This window comes from Dama dama, chromosome 1, assembly GCF_033118175.1.
Source record: "Dama dama isolate Ldn47 chromosome 1, ASM3311817v1, whole genome shotgun sequence".
Taxonomy (NCBI): domain Eukaryota; kingdom Metazoa; phylum Chordata; class Mammalia; order Artiodactyla; family Cervidae; genus Dama; species Dama dama.
Genome location: NC_083681.1, coordinates 51,802,667 through 51,820,257, shown reverse-complemented (window position 1 = coordinate 51,820,257; position 17,591 = coordinate 51,802,667). Strand labels below are relative to the sequence as shown.

General features: G+C 37.2%; 1 protein-coding gene across 3 annotated transcripts in view; it reads left to right on the top strand.

Moving 5' to 3' along the window:
• FCHSD2 (FCH and double SH3 domains 2) overlaps positions 1-17,591 on the top strand; it is a 259,190-nt gene that overhangs the window by 33,729 nt on the left and 207,870 nt on the right. The window lies entirely within an intron of this gene.

Sequence of the window (17,591 nt, the reverse complement as noted above, 5' to 3'; positions counted from 1 at the left end):
CTAGCTTGAACATCTGGAAGTTCATGGTTTGCGTATTGCTGAAGCCTGGCTTGGAGAATTTTGAGCATTGCTTTACTAGCGTGTGAGATTGTACATTAGTTACATCTCAGAGCCTCCCAACAACAATACATTCTGTCATCATTGTTGTCATCATCATCACCCCCAGTTTATAGAGAAGGAGACTGTCAGATTGGTTAAGTGCCTTGCTCAAGATCATAGTACTGAGTGATGAAACATCTGGATTTGAACCTGTGTGTATGCCTGATTTTAAAATTTAAGTTGTCTCATTGAAAATTACTGGTATATATTGTTTGAAATCAAGTGAAATTTCATAGTGTTTCCAAGCAGTGAGAGCACCTATGTAGATAGATATTTTCTCAGTCTTTATTAGATTTTGGCAGAAGTCCATTGACTATAGGAACATCGTTTCCCTAGTTTTGATAGTTGTACTCAGTTTTCTTAAAAAGTAGAAGGCAGACATCTTTCAGGATTATTTTAAATAAATGGGGCACAGCATTTTTAGTGCCTACTTGTCAGATATTTGGGAGGGGGTGTCTTGTTTCAAGAGTTACTACTTAGAATAGATACAAAAGAAGTGGTGTAAGATTCAATGCCTTGCAAATCTTTCAGTCTGGCTAATTAGTACACGATGGAAGAAGGGCCACTGGGTGGAATTTCATGGTTTTTCTGATCCAGGATTGTGGAAGTACTATGTGAAAAAATGGAGTTTTAAAAATCTCTTGGCTCTTCCAATAATTATATCTATGTTAGGTTATATTTTGAAATACTTCCATAGTCAAAATGCCTTTTTTGCGGGTTGTTTTATAAGTTAAGACCAAGATGTTTTGTGGTCACAGGATGAAGGATACCATTTCTGAATAGAGCTAAAGTCTTGCTATGTATCAAGATTTTTTCTGGCCACCTCATGATGTTTATTTTTAACCTTTTGGCAGTGTACCTAAAATAAAATATATTCCACAAATGGCTTAGAATCAGCTCATACTGGGTGGTAGAAATGTGTATATTCTCATGATACTTTATATTAGTAAATTCACTGTTATAAGAGTTTATTTAAATGTTTGAAGCTAATGTTATGAAAGTATTGAAATGCTTTTTATTTAGGAAATAGGTGCTTATTAGCCAATTATTGTTTCATTTTATATAGCTATATGCATGAGGACAAATACTTTCCTGAGGAAAGAATGGTTGTATATTTACTTTTAGGAAAATAATTATATTTTCAAAGTTTCATTAGTTTATAAAAAATATAGAAGAATAATGGTGGCAAATTGTAAAACTTTGTTAAGGCTTTAAAAATGGCTTTGATGATGGCCTGTTTTGTTAATATAACATCTTTTGACATTTGGTCTAGTCTTGATATATTAGCACATGTACTAAAATTAAGTCTTTACACCTCCTATATTTTATATATCAGTGTTGTTTTAAGGAAGGAGACGGCGAGGAAAAAGACCTCACTATTTAATTTTATGAGTAACTGTCAGGCAGAAAGCTGTGAAAAATTTATGATGTACTATCTTTTAAATGTACAGTGTAATTCAAGTGTGAGGAATAAGATATATCTTGCACTAATGATATTTAAAGACAAATAGTAGGAGATTATGTTTGCTTTAATTTGCATCCTTTAGAAATAAAAATTTTCATTTAATTAAATTGTTTGATATTTGTTCTTTGCCATGATCTCAAAAGAATGTGCGTTCCATTTCAATAAAAGATTGTCTGACTAATGAATGTTTCCCACTCTTTTCCTGGCAAAGAAGACTTGGCATCTTAATTGGGTCTTAAACATTATATATCATAAACGGAAGCATTTAGAGTCATGGTATTCAAAGGTGAACTTGATTATGGATCTCCTGACAAAATGATTTGGCAACTTGGTTAATTCTGATAAGTCTTAATGAAAGGTAACTTTTTTTTTTACTTAAGAATGCAGTTTTAGTTGGGATTTTTTAATACTTTCATTCAGGTCTTTTGTGTGTGTGTGTACACGTGCCATGAGATGAACATTTTTAAAAATGAGAGGACATAGTAATCTTCCGTTATCAGGCAACTTTTACTGAACTGAACTGATACTATTTAAAGGATGTTATGATAAAATGCATTGGAAGAATTCTTGTGACTGTCTTCATCTTAGGGCCTATTTTTTTAAAAAAAATTATTTATTAGGCTTCACTGGCTCTTAGTTGCAGCATATGGGCTCTAGTTCCCTAACCAGGACTTGAACCCCAGACCCTTGCATTGGGAGCTTGGAGTTGTAGCCACTGGACCACTGGGGAAGTCCTTTTTTTCCCCATAGGGCCTATTCATGACAAACTTGGTTTCAATTTCTTTGTGATAAAATTATCTGTTTTCAGGTAACTCATTTTGACATTATTTCTCTTTATTTATACATAAAGAGACAAAGTACATCAAGAGCTTAAAGGCAAAGAAATTTAAACATGCCCAATTAATATGTCAGTTGATCAACACATGTAACTAGAGAAAAAGCAGCTGTATTTTAGGCTGCCTTTAATCAATCTGAAAAGTTATGTTCCCCAGCTTTTGTGGTGTTTGGAAGTAGGGGGCAAGGAAAGGAGGAAAGATAGTTATGTGATGAGGAAGGTCATAGAGTTTCTCCAGATTTTTGAATATTGCCATCACAATTTGATGACATTGCCTTCTTTGAAATAGTTTTGAATTCCCAGAATTAAACATGGGTTATTCAGGTATAGGTGCTAACAATGCATTGTATAAGGAAGAATCACCTGTGTATGTTACAAATGATTGTCCCTACTCTTAAGATGGAGTAGGAAATGGCAACCCACTCCAATTTTCTTGCCTGGAGAGTCCCATGAATGGAGGGGCCTGGTCAGCCACAATCCATGGGATTGCAGAGAGTCGGACACAACTGAGCAACTTACACACATACTCTTAAGAATCACAGTTGGTTGATTTGGGGGAGAGATCTGGGCATATATGTATTTAAAGGCATCACAGATGATTCATATTTGTAAATAAAGATGAGAACTGGTGTTATAGGAGTTGCTTAATACACATTTCAGATCTTCTTCCTGACCTTAGGCATTCCAGGAAATATTCCCTTGGCTAAGAGATGCTCTAGGAGAGGTGGATTTCTAAGATGTTTAGAATTATCAATTGGACAGTCAGTCCTGAATAGATTATTTGTAGGTTGAAAATGTCAACAAAGGACTTCCCTGGCAGTCCAGTGGTTAAGACTCTGTGCTTTTACTGCAAAGGATGCAGGTTCAGTCCCTGGTCGGGGAATTGAGATCCCACATGCCACATGGTGCAGGCAAAAAAAGAAAGAAAATGTCAGCGAAATAATGTGTGACTTTTCAACTTTATTTTACTTTTAACAAAACCTTGTTCGATTAGTAAGAAGGTGCTGGTCTCGTTTGTTATTTTTTTTCTCCCTTCTTTCATGTGTACATGATTTCTAAAACTATATCTATAATGATTTAATTATTTTGTTTTTGGTGAAACAAGAAAGGATGAGTAGTTTTATAATTTTAATTCTCTGATTCTCAAAGTGCGTTTCCTAGATTAGTAGTTTCTGTACCGTCTAGGAACTTGTTAGAAGAGCGGTATCTCTGGCTTTATCTCTGCTGACTGAAAAAAAATATACAACATGAGAGTTGTGAGTTAAGTTTTATTTGGGACAAAATGAGGATTATAGTTCAGAAGATAGCCTCTCAGATAGCCCCAAACCGCTCTGAGGAGGTAAGAGGAAAGGTCAGCTATATGTGATTTTGGTGAAGGGGGATATGTGCAATCAAGCACGCATTTTGGTAGAAGGTTACTGCTAGCCACAAGAAGGTTGCTGCTAATCACAAGAAGCAGATGTCTCTGTTAATGATTTTATTGCTTTTCTAGATAGGAGAAGATGTAAGAAATTGGGCTCATAAAATCGTATCCTGAAGACATCTAACTAACAGGACTTCAGAAGTCCTGTTCTGCCAGTCTTTTCCAGAGAACAGCACCTGATTACTTATCTCCACCCTAAACTCCTTTCAGGAGTTCACACTCCTTTCAGGCTGTTTGAAGTTTAATAGCTGCATTGACAGTGATCTAATCCTTGTAGAGGCACATCAGTTCAGTTCAGTCGCTCAGTCGTGTCCGACTCTTTGCGACCCCAGGAATCGCAGCACCCCAGGCCTCCCTGTCTACCACCAACTCCCAGAGCTTACTCAAACTCATGTCCATCGAGTCAGTGATGCCATCCAGCCATCTCGTCCTCTGTCGTCCCCTTCTCCTCCTGCTCCCAATCTCTCCCAGCATCAGGGACTTTTCCAGTGAGTCAGCTCTTTGCATGAGGTGGCCAAAGTATTGGAGTTTCAGCTTCAGCATCAGACCTTCCAATGAACACCCAGGACTGATCTCCTTTAGGATGGACTGGTTGGATCTCCTTGCAGTCCAAGGGAATCTGAAGAGTCTTCTCCAACACCACAATTAAAAGCATCAGTTTTTCGGTACTCAGCTTTCTTCACAGTCCAACTCTCACATCCATACATGACCTCTGGAAAAACCATAGCCTTGACTAGACGGACCTTTGTTGGCAATGTAATGTCTCTGCTTTTTAATGTGCTGTCTAGGTTGGTCATAACTTTCCTTCCAAGGAGTAAGTGTTTTTCAATTTCATTGCTGCAGTCACCATCTGCAGTGATTTTGGAGCCTAGAAAAATAAAGTCAGCCACTATTTACACTGTTTCCCCATCTATTTCCCCTGAAGTGATGGGACCAGATGCCATGATCTTAGTTTTCTGAATGTTGAGCTTTAAGCCAACTTTTTCACTCTCCTCTTTCACTTTCATCAAGAGGCTCTTTAGTTCCTCTTCACTTTCTGCCATAAGGGTGGTGTCATCTGCATATCTGAGGTTAATGATATTCCTCCCGGCAATCTTGATTCCAGCTTATGCTTCTTCCAGCCCAGCGTTTCTCATGATGTATTCTGCATATAAGTTAAATAAGCAGGGTGACAATATACAGCCTTGACATACTCCTCTTCCTATTTGGACCAGTTTGTTGGTCCATGTCCAGTTCTAACTGTTGCTTCCTGACCTGCGTACAGGTTTCTCAAGAGGCAGGTCAGGTGGTCTGGTATTCCCATCTCTTTCAGAATTTTCCACAGTTTGTGGTGATCCACACAGTCAAAGGCTTTGGCATAGTCAATAAAGCAGACATAGATGTTTTTTTGGAACTCTCTTGCTTTTTTGATGATCCAGCGGATGTTGGCAATTTGATCTCTGGTTCCTCTGCCTTTTCTAAAACCAGCTTGAACATCTGGAAGTTCACTGTTCATGTATTGCTGAAGCCTGGCTTGGAGAATTTTGAGCATTGCTTTACTAGCGTGTGAGATGAGTGCAATTGTGTGGCAGTTTGAGCATTCTTTGGCATTGCCTTTCTTTGGGATTGGAATGACAACTGAACTTTTCCAGTCCTGTGGCCACTGCAGATGGTAAGGGACAATTTTTGGTTAGCTCAGTCCCCTCATTGTCACCAAAAACAAGACTGGGAGCTGACTGTGGCTTGGATTATGAACTCCTTATTGCCAAATTCAGACTGAAATTGAAGAAAGTGGAGGAAACCACTAGACCATTCAGGTATGACCTAAATCAAATCCCTTATTACTATATAGTGGAAGTGAGAAATAGATGTAAGGGACTAGATCTGATAGACAGAGTGCCTAATGAACAATGGATGGAGGTTCGTGATATTGCACAGGAGACAGGAAGCAAGACCATCCCCAAGAAAAAGAAATGCAAAAAAGCAACATGGCTGTCTGAGGAGGCCTTACAAATAGCTGTGATAAGAAGGGAAGTGAAAAGCAAAGGAGAAAAGGAAGGATATACCCATTTGAATGCAGAGTTCCAAAGAATAACAAGGAGAGATAAGAAAGCCTTCCTCAGCAATCAATGCAAAGAAACAGGAAAACAACAGAATGGGAATGACTAGAGATCTCTTCAAGAAAATTAGAGATACTAAGGGAACATTTCATGCAAAGATGGGCACAATAAAGGACAGAAATGGTATGGACCTAACAGAAGCAGAAGATATTAAGAAGAGGTGGCAAGAATACTCAGAAGAACTGTACAAAAAAGATCTTCATGACCCAGATAATCACAATGGTGTGATCACTCACCTAGAGCCAGACATCCTGGAATATGAAGTCAAGTGGGCCTTAGAAAGCCTCACTATGAACAAAGCTAGTGGATGTGATGGAATTCCAGTTGAGCTATTTCAAATCCTGAAAGATGATGCGGTGAAAGTGCTGCACTCAGTGTGTCAGCAAATTTGGGAAACTCAGCAGTGGCCACAGGACTGGGAAAGGTCAGTTTTCATTGCAGTGCCAAAGAATGCTCAAACTGCTGCACAATTGCACTCATCTCACACGCTAGTAAAGTAATGCTCGAAATTCTCCAAGCCAGGCTTCAGCAATACGTGAACCGTGAACTTCCAGATGTTCAAGCTGGTTTTAGAAAAGGCAGAGGAACCAGAGATCAAATTGCCAACATCCGCTGGATCATCGAAAAAGCGAGAGAATTCCAGAAAAACATCTATTTCTGCTTTATTGACTATGCCAAAGCGTTTGACTGTGTGGATCACGATAAACTGTGGAAAATTCTGAAAGAGATGGGAATACCAGACCACCTGACCTGCCTCTTGAGAAACCTGTACGCAGGTCAGGAAGCAACAGTTAGAACTGGACATGGACCAACAAACTGGTCCAAATAGGCAAAGGAGTATGTCAAGGCTGTATATTGTCACCCTGCTTATTTAACTTATATGCAGAATACATCATGAGAAATGCTGAACTGGAAGAAGCATAAGCTGGAATCAAGATTGCCGGGAGAAATATCATTAACCTCAGATATGCAGATGACACCACCCTTATGGCAGAAAGTGAAGAAGAACTTAAGAGCCTCTTGATGAAAGTGAAAGAGGAGAGTGAAAAAGTTGGCTTAAAGCTCAACATTCAGAAAACTAAGATCATGGCATCTGGTCCCATCACTTCAGGGGAAATAGATGGGGAAACAGTGTAAATAGTGGCTGACTTTATTTTTCTAGGCTCCAAAATCACTGCAGATGGTGACTGCAGCAATGAAATTGAAAAACACTTACTCCTTGGAAGGAAAGTTATGACCAACCTAGACAGCATATTAGAAAGCAGAGACATTACATTGCCAACAAAGGTCCATCTAGTCAAGGCTATGGTTTTTCCAGAGGTCATGTATGGATGTGAGAGTTGAACTGTGAAGAAAGATGAATGCCGAAGAATTGATGCTTTTGAGCTGTGGTGTTGGAGAAGACTCTTGAGAGTCCCCTGGACTGCAAGGAGATCCAACCAGTCCATCCTAAAGGAGATCAGTCCTGGGTGTTCATTGGAAGGACTGATGTTGTCCACCTGATGGGAAGAGCTGACTCATTTGAAAAGACACTGATGCTGGGAAAGATTAAGGGCAGGAGGAGAAGGGGAAGACAGAGGATGAGATGGTTGGATGGCATTATCGACTTGATGGACGTGGGTTTGGGTGGACTGGTATGAACCTGGTATGGTTCAGGAAATGATTCCCTCTGTTGCTTCTTCTCGTATCTAAACTGTTACAATCACTGACCTTATATAGAACTATTTAGTCAGCTGCTCCAAGTCACCTAGTATCATTTTATCTGAGGCTCATGCACACATTTGGTAATGCAAGAAAGAATAATTTTGTAAAACAGGGAAAATACAAATAATATAGCTAGTAGGGTTAGTAAGGTCATAAGTAAGAATTTAAGCCAAGAACTTCTGCTAGGTGTTGTCTAGTGTATTCCCAGATGGTTTTACTTAGTCTATTCTGTTCCAATCGTTATATTTGGGGAGATTATATTTTGGTATTATTCATAGGCACCCAGCCCAATTTCCTAGTATTATTAATATGGTCTCTTGGTTCCCAACATAAGGGGAGCCTTAAATCTAAATAACTGCAGCCTGGTGTTAACCACATAAATCCATTCCACATTGAGGGAGGTTATATTCTTTGGCTGAAATTTTGCTTGTTGTTCCGATTGAGTTTGAGTGACCCTGAAAATAAATTTTTGTTTATGTCCAGGGTCATACAAAGCAGGTATTATTAATTGGCCAGGTGAGGGTATCCCACCTAATAACATCGGCTAGTTGCTTGAACAGAATTATATCTTTTTTCTAGAGTAAATTTCCTAAGGGCTTTTCAGTCAGAGCCTTGGAGGGGAGAAATCCCCCAGGGTAGCCCAGAAGTACTGGATACAGGTAATTGACTATAAAGTTAACAATTAGATTAACTTTAACAGTGCATAAGGTTGTGAAATGCATTTAGTTAACAAGCAAAGATGTGAGCAGTTATCAAAGTAATTGGTATACAGGCCTGGTCTTGCATCTTGGGTCACCCGTCTCCCTCAGATGTTGTCATCTTCTCATCCTGGCTTGGTAGTGTCTTCTCTGTTTGTTTTAAGGTCAATCACCCTCTCTATAGGCCGATCCATGCAGGGGCTTGTTCTAAGTGTAAATATTAATTCAAGAGTCTGTTCCCTTCAGTTTTGCTGTATAGGAGGTAGTTAAGAGTATTTGATGTGTCCTCCGTCTAGGTGAGAGATTGCCCTTTAAATTATGTCTCTTCTGCTATACACAACACCCTGGTTTCAGGTCATGGGCATCTGATTTCCATCCAAAGATTATTTAGATAAGCTTTAGAAACAAACTTAGAGTGTTCTTTTAATAATGCAATTAAACTTTGAATTATTTCTTAATTGAATTTATTTTTTACAATAATAAGACATAACAGCAAGGAGCTGTCTGAGAAGTAAGTCTTAGGCAATAAATACAGACCTCAATTAACAAAACTAGAATTTAATATCCACTGAAACATAACACTTTTCTCTCTAAAATTACCCTCATTTCTACTGAATATAGCCAAATTAAGACTAATATGTTTGCAAAATAAATCTGGTTTCAATAAACTTGACCTGATGATTTATATAATTGATCACATGGGCTTTTTAAAAATTGGCTTTGCTGGAACTTTTTATAAGGAATTTCAGATTAAACTTTTTTAAAAGTAAAAGAGGCCAGCTTTCCTGGCCTCTTAGATCCAGGAAAGCCATGCCAAAGGCCTGTCACCAATTTCACCTTCAGATCTAGGTGAATTCCTCCCTTTTTGAAGTCCCCCAAATACCTTGAGATTCCTGTTCCTGTTAGAAGATGGCCTTCCTAATTTATCTGATAAAACTGCTGGTAACTTGAGAGTTTTCAACCTCTGGAAGGATCAGGTAGAGAAAAAAAAAAGATAAATGTTTCAATTCTGCTTACAAAGGTATAATTTGCCAAATTTCTGTAAGTCATAATTAGCTTGAGGGGAGGGGTTTCCTTATAGCTGAAAAACATAGATTTAAAACTAATAATGTTTCAAACAGAAATCAGTGTGCTACTTGTGAGCTTAACACCTCTAGGAGTCACCCTAGAGTCATTTCAGCCCTCTTATTTGGCTCAGTTTCTCCTTTGTTAGTGTGAGCCACTGTGGATATTCAGATCACTGAATGGCCAATTCTTACACATGACCCCTCCACCCCCCACCCCAGATTGAGAGCAAGTCTTAATGAGTGGGCTTCACTGTAGGACCACTGCATGGTATGAGGACTCTGCCTACATCACTCCTGTAAGTATTTCAGTTTCCTGAGGAAGCTGTAACCAATGGGGAGGAATCTTGTCCCTCTTCTTTGGAGCAAGGCTCACATGTAATATCTTTACTTTTATCTCAACAAATTCTGTCAATACATTTTTCTAAATTTGGCTGTAGTTGCTTCACAATCTTATGTTAGTTTCTGCTGTACCATGAAGTGAACCAGCTCTTATGTATCCATATATCCTCCTTGTCACTGTTAGAGCACCTGTCATGTGGTGTATTAATCTTCTGTCTTTCTATTTTTTGTTTTTTGGTATGTTTTCGCCTCCATCCTGTGGGCTTTTTGAGAGCAAGACTGGTATGTAGATGCTGAAGAAGTATTTGTTACTGAATGAGGCATCGTTGGCCAAATGAATATTTAATAATTTTTAAAATGTGGCTTTTAAAATTGTTGTTAAAAGTTTTCTTTTCCTTTGTTTACATAAAGACCTTGTACTACAATATAGTACCTAATTTGCAGTGTAGCATGGTCATTGATATCCCTATTCACATCCTTGTATATTTATGTAACTATCTTTTTAGGATAAATTTGTAGAAGCAGAATCAATGGATCAAACATTATATACTATTTAAATGATCATTTATACTTGTTGCCATATTACCTTTCCTTACTCCCCACCCCCACTGTCAATAGATATTTCCAGATGTGGGAATAGCAATATATTATCATTATTCTGATGTTCTAATATTGGTCATCTTATAGGCAGAATAGTCTTATTGTTTGAATCTGGATTTCTTTGGTTATTAGGAAGATCAGGGTTTTTTTCTTCATATTGGACTATTTTACATTATTTTATGTTTTTTGTTAATCATCTGTGCTGTCTTCCTCCATTGGGGCCGCGCTGACAAAATACCACAGATTGGGTAGCTATAAACAACAAAAATTTATTGCTCACAGTTTTGGATGCTGGTAAGGTCAAGATCAAGGCACCAACACGGTTGTGTTCTTTTGTGAGGGCCCTTTCTCTGGTTTATAGCTGGCATCTTCTTGCTGTGTCCTTGCAAGGCTGAAGAGCTGGGAATCTCTTTGGAGCCTCTTTTATACAGGCACTGACTCTTTTCATGAGGATTCCACTCTCATAACTTAAGCACCTTCCTAAGGCCCACTGACTAATACCATCACATTAGTATTGGTACTAAGATTCCAGCATAGGAATTTTGGTAGGATATAAACGTTCAAACCATACCATGTCCTTAATCTAATGTTCTGTTTGAATGTTAGGAGTTTTGTAGGAGTTTTTAATATTTTAGGTTGCTTGATTAATGCAAATGCTTTCCTCCAATTTGTTTGTTTTTTAACTTTGTCTTTTTTTCATCTAAAAATTAAAAATCACCGTTGGTACATACTCATGAGACATATGTAAAAAACCTAATGATACCGAAAATTGAATATAAAACTATAAAAATATTCTAGAAAGTACTTTAAAGAGACATGACATTCCATTATTAGATAAAATAGAGTTGAAGTCTAATCATTAATAGGAATAAAAATACTTAAGTGGATTCACCTGAAAGAACTAATAAGCATGAAGATTTATTCACTTAATAACAGAAGGAAGCACAAATTTCAAAATTGTAAGGAGAAACTGACAAATCTTGTCACAGTGGGAGATTTTGACATCAAACAAACTTTAAAAAGTATATAGAGTATTTAAATTACATAATTAATAAGCTTAGTTACATGTATATTGATAGATTCTGTGTCTAACATGCAGAATATATTCATTTCAAACACAGAAGTTGATTCTATCATTAGTTCATAAAAGAAGTATCAACAAATTCCATGGAAATTATACATGCATTTTATATAGTACGTGGTTAAGAGGGGGCTCAGGGACCAAATTCTGGTTCTGTCCTAACCGTGAGACCTGGATAAGTTACCTAACATCTGTGCTTTAGTGTTCTCATATATAAAATGGAGGTGATAATAGTGTGCTGCTCCGAGTTGTGAGGATTACTGTTCAGAGCAGGGCCTTGCAAGTGGTTGAGGCTCAGGAAATGTTTAATGTCATCGTTATAATTATCATCATATTCTCTGATCCCAATGCAGTAAAAGTAGAATTAATAATAAAGAGAAGCCCTCTCTCCCACCTGTAAAAGAAAACTCCGTATATACTACTCAGTACAGTGGTATGAATAAAAGACACACCGGTGAGTGAAAGAAACCAGAGAGTACATGCTGTATGATTCCGTTTATATTAAGTGTAGAACAGACAAACCACCAGTGAGTGGTTTCCTCTGCAGGATTAAGTGGGGGAATTGAGTATGAAGGAGTATGAAAGTATAGCTATCATTCTGTATGTACATTGATGGGCATTTGGATTACACAGGTGTATCTATTTGTCAAAACTCACACACTTTATATATATATATGTATATATAGTTTGTGATTTTAGTTTATGTAAGTTTTACATGAAAAGACTCAACAGGAGAATGAATGGATATACAAATTAAAAGGGGGAAAAGTGGACGCAGTGGCAGATTTTCTTTTCTTGGGCTCCAGAATCACTGTAGACGGTGACTGCAGCCATGAAATTAAAAGATGCTCCTTGGAAGAAAAGCTGTGGCAAACCTAGATAACATATTAAAAACAGAGACATTACTTTGCCAACAAAAGTCCTTACAGTCAAGACTATGGTTTTTCTAGTAGTCATGTTCTGCTGTGAGTGGGAGGACTAAAATTCACGCTTGAATTTTACCTAATGGTTAAAGAAGAACTGGTTAAAGAACATCAGTCCTTTTCAGAATCTTCAAAAAAATAGAAAATGAGGGAACATGCCTAACTCTTTCTGTGATGTCCTTATTACCTTGATAACCAGCCAGACAAAGATATCACAAGAAACTATAGATCAGTATCCTATATGAACATTGATGTAAAAATCCTGAACAAATACTAGCAAACTGAGTCCAACAACACATTAGAAGGGTTATACACTATGACAAAGAAAAATTGATTCCAGGAATGCAAAAGTTCAACATAAAAAAATCAAGGAATGAAATATACCATATTAATAGAATGAAGGAGAAAAAAAACACATGATCATTTCAGTAGAGGCAGAAAAAGCATTTGACAAAATTCAGTACCCTTTCATGATAAAAACACTCAGTAAACTAGGAATTGAAGGAAACTTCCTTAATATGATAAAGGGCACATATGAAAAACCCACAAGTAACATTATACTCAGTGGTGAAAGGCTAAAAAACTTTCCTCCTAAAGGGACAAGACAGGCTGCCCACTTTCACCACTGCTACTCTTTTGTGATTTTGACATTCTGTAAGCATATCTGCAAGCAGTATTTGCCTCACTGGGGTTTTTTGTTTGTTTTTAAGTTTTAAAAATTCATCTGCTCTATGGCAGCATTTTTCTCATGAATGTTTCTCAGCTACTCTTTTTCTCCTGTGCCTTTTTTTCTTCTTCTTAAAATTTTGTATTTGCATAGATCTATTCTTGCTCCCTTTGCGGTTATTTTTGAATGAAGAGGGTTTTTCCTGTACAACTTTTTAGGATACCAACTTTTTAGGGTAGCTACAGTGTTTCACATTTACAGTAGTTTTCGTTGTACCAGGATTGAGTGTATGAGTTGTTTTATTTCTCCTCAGCCAGAGAAGATTGGCTACTGCAGGACCATCCATAGTACAGGCTATCTCACTGTTTTTTTTCCTACTACACCAGCAGTGTAATTTCTGCCAGTGTAAATTGTTTGTGTGATTTTTAATTTAATACTTTCTCCTCTGTTTCTTCAAACTAAACAGCAAAGTTTCCTCCACCAGCCTATGTCCCTTGTTCTTGTTGTTGGGAATGTGGTTTAAATTTTATACTTCAGTAAGTGCTGTTGAAGAAATGTACTCCCTGCATCTTCATGAGTTTTGGAACCTCATGCCTTATATGTTACCCTCTTTCTCCAATTTAATAGTCTGTCCTCAGGCCTCTCTTCCACTTACATTTCATGTTTCCTAGTTTTATTGGAGATCACATTTGCATTTTGTTTTTTATTCTATTTGTTGCTTTTGGGTAATTTCTGAGAGGAGAAGGGAGATTCTGACTTTGTTATTTAAGACCAGAAGTACTTTAAATATATTTTTTGGTAGTGCTTTGCATATTTAATATTTTAACTGGATTAAATTTCATAATTATAAACTGTGGGTATATTTTCACTTAGTAAATACTTTTCTAGTGTTTGCTGTGTACCAAGTCTAAGTGCTTTACCAATATGTACTAATTTAATCCTCCTAATAATCCTGTATGAGGTAGATGTTCTTTTTATTCCTATTTCATGATAGGAAACTGAAACATGATCAGGAAAATTAACTTGCCCAAGGTTACCTAATTAATAAGAAATAAAAACACTTTCTACTTTTCACTCTATGCCTGTATTATTTGTGGATCTTGGCATCACCTGTTTATCTTATACTAATAAATACCTTGAGAGCAGAGTCCATGTCTCACTCATTTTTACATACCCAGTGCATATTTAGTAGAATACCTGAAGTTCAGAAGATGCTCAATGAATGTTGTTGGTGAATTAATGTTTTTTATTAGGAGCAAAATAATTTTCTGTCAGATTTGTATAGCTTCAGTTGTTCATTCTACTTGCCTTGTTCAAAATAAACTTTTTTTTTTGTATTCTCATGTCATCATTTTAATGCTATTGCCATATTTTTGGTAATAATATTTCTAAAAACAGCTGTTATATTCCAGGACAAATTGTAGTTTTCTTTATGAAAGAGTCACCAGTGTCCTGATAAATAAGTAGTAGTTCCCTTACCCCTGTTTTCTATCTGTGCTAACAAATGATTTTTTTACATTCTGATGTTATTGTTCAACTTTGTCATTTGTAAAATAAGAGGTCAGGTAACTCAGAGTAGTAGAAATGTGGTGATCATCTTATAGTTCATTTGTTTTTCTTACTCAGTTTTATTCCACTGAAAGAATGTATCACTGTTTGTTGGCCTATTATCCCACTGGTATAATTTCCTGTTTTGGGCTATTTGTGAATAAAAGTGCTATAAATATTTTTGTCAAGTGTTTTTGTGGACATTTGTTATCATTTCTCTTGGTAAATTTCTAGCATTAGGAATATGTCAAGATGGATGTTTAGTTACATAAGAATACGTTTTTTTCTTTTCCCTCAAAATGGTTGTACCATTTTATATTCCCACAAACAACATGTAGAGTTTCATTGCATTTTATCCTTACTGATACTTATCAGTCTTTTTAATTTTAGCCATTCTGGTGGGTGTGTTTATTTTTAATATTCATCATTATGGTTTTGATGTCCCATCTCTACTACCACTATTAATAAATTGAATGTTCTTAGGTGTTCTGCTTATCCTGGTGATGAATTACAGAGTTAGGGAATCCCCAGACAACTCTCACTCCTGATACCAGTTGCAAATCTGGAGGCCTCCTAAGACCTCCTCACTTCACAGACTATTTTCTAAAACAAGTGTACCATGTTACATTGCTATAAGCACTGTATGAGACTTTTCAGTTCTCTAAGTCCTTGCTGGCACTTGTTTTTGTTCATCTTTTAATAACAGCAGCCATTAATATTTTAAAAGAGATTTTATGAGAAACTGATGTTGACTTTTAACAAATGCCTTTACGTCTTATATGAAGATTATCAGAAGATTTTTTTGGTCTATTCTCTTGCTTTCAGTTCAGTTCATTCATTCAGTCATGTCCGACTCTCTGCGACCCCATGAACCACAGCATACCAGGCCTCCCTATCCATCACCAACTGCCGGGGTCTACCCAAACCCATGCCCATCAAGTCGGTGATAACATCCAACCATCTCTTCCTCTGTCATCCCCTTCTCCTGCCCTCAGTCTTTCCCAGCATCAGTGTCTTTTCAAATGAGTCAGCTCTTCACATCAGGTGGCCAAAGTATTGGAGCTTCAGCTTCAACATCAGTCCTTCCAATGAACACCCAGGACTGATCTCCTTTAGGATGGACTGGTTGGATCTCCTTGCAGTCCAGGGGACTCTCAAGAGTCTTCTCCGACACCACAGTACAAAAGCATCAATTCTTCGATGCTCAGCTTTCTTTATAGTCCAACTCTCACATCCATACATGACCACTGGAAAAACCATAGCCTTGACTAGATGGACCTTTGTTGACAAAGTAATGTTTCTGCTTTTTAATATGCTGTCTAGATTGGTCATAACTTTCCTTCCAAGGAGTAAGTGTCTTTTAATTTCATTGCTGCAGTCACCATCTGCAGTGATTTTGGAGCCTAGAAAAATAAAGTCAGCCACTGTTTCCCCTATGGTAAAATCCATACAAAATTTGTTTTCTTAACCATTTATAAGTGTATAGTTTAGTGCTATTAAGTACATTCATTTTGTTCCACTGCTACGACCATCGATCTTCAGAACTCTTTGCATCTTGCAAAACTGAAACTCTGTGCTTATTAAGTAATAACTACTTTATCCCCTTTTCTTAGCTCTTGGAAACTACCATTCTACTTTGTGTCCATGTGATTTTGACTGCTCTAAGTCAAATCTTATATAAATGGTAACATACAGTATTTGTCTTCTTGTGACTGATTTATTTCACTCAGCATAATGATCTCAGAGATCTCACAGTTCATTCGTGTTGTTGCGTATGTCAGAATTTCCTTCCTTTTTAAATTTAATAGTTATTCATCCAAAACAAATGTAGCAAAATCTTAAATACTTTTATTTTTTATATAAGAGATGAATAGTTAAGTTGATAAATTTAAATAATTATTAAAATGAGTTTTGTCTTATTGCTTTTTTTCTATTCCAGCTCTCTTATTTATATTTTTCACTTTTTACTCTGATATCTCTGCCTTATTGAAGTGTTTTTAAGAACACAGATACCTGACACCTCACAGAAAAGCCTTTAAACCCAGTATGCATGCATGCATGTGTGCTAAGTTGCTTCAGTCGTGTCCAGCTCTTTGTGACCCTATGCACTGTAGCCCACCAAGGTCTTCTGTCTATGGGATTCTCCAGGGAAGAATAGTGGAGTGGGTGCTGTGCCCTCCTCCAGTTAAATTCAGTATATTCAAGGTAAATTGTTAATGTTATCATGTTTTTTATTGACTCTACCTTGCCTGTGGTTTGTAAAAAGTGAAAGTGAAAAGTTGCTCAGTCAAATCTGACTTTGCGACCCCATGGACTGTAGTAGCCCACCAGGATCCTCTCTATCCATGGAATTCTCCAGGCAAGAACACTGGAATGGGTAGCCATTCCCTTCTCCAGGGGATCTCCCTGACCCAGAGATCGAAACTGGGTCTCCTGCATTGCAGGCAGATTCTTTACCAGTAGCAATGGTTTGTAAGGTACACTGTTACTTTGTGTACTGTTAAGATAGAAGAAAATACTGCTAACTACTTAAAAAATGAATAATAATATCATAAAATGGGGCTTCCTTGTGGTGGTAGTGGTAAAGAATTCACCTGCCAATGCAGGAGATGCAAGAGATGCGTGTTCGATTCCTGGGTCGGGAAGATCCCTTGGAGAAGGGCATGGCAACCCACTCCAGCATTCATGCCTGGAGAATCCCATGGACAGAGCAACTTGTCAAAATTGTTTACTGTTAAATCTGTGAAATATAATACATGTGTGAGAAAGGCTCTCATCATACTATAACATGTAGTGCTCTTGTACTTTGTTGACTCTTATAAAAGACTAGAATGAAGGAAATTATTTGACCATTTTATGTTGAGAAACTGATCAAAATTTGATTTTTACCTTGTTTTCTGTGGTTCCCTCTATGTTATTATATTCAGTAAACATTTTTATACCTACTATGCACTAGCCATACTGATGACAGTAGCTAACATGCACACACACACTATAGTCACACCTGTCTTTTACTCTGTGCTAGACACTATTTTGAGCACTT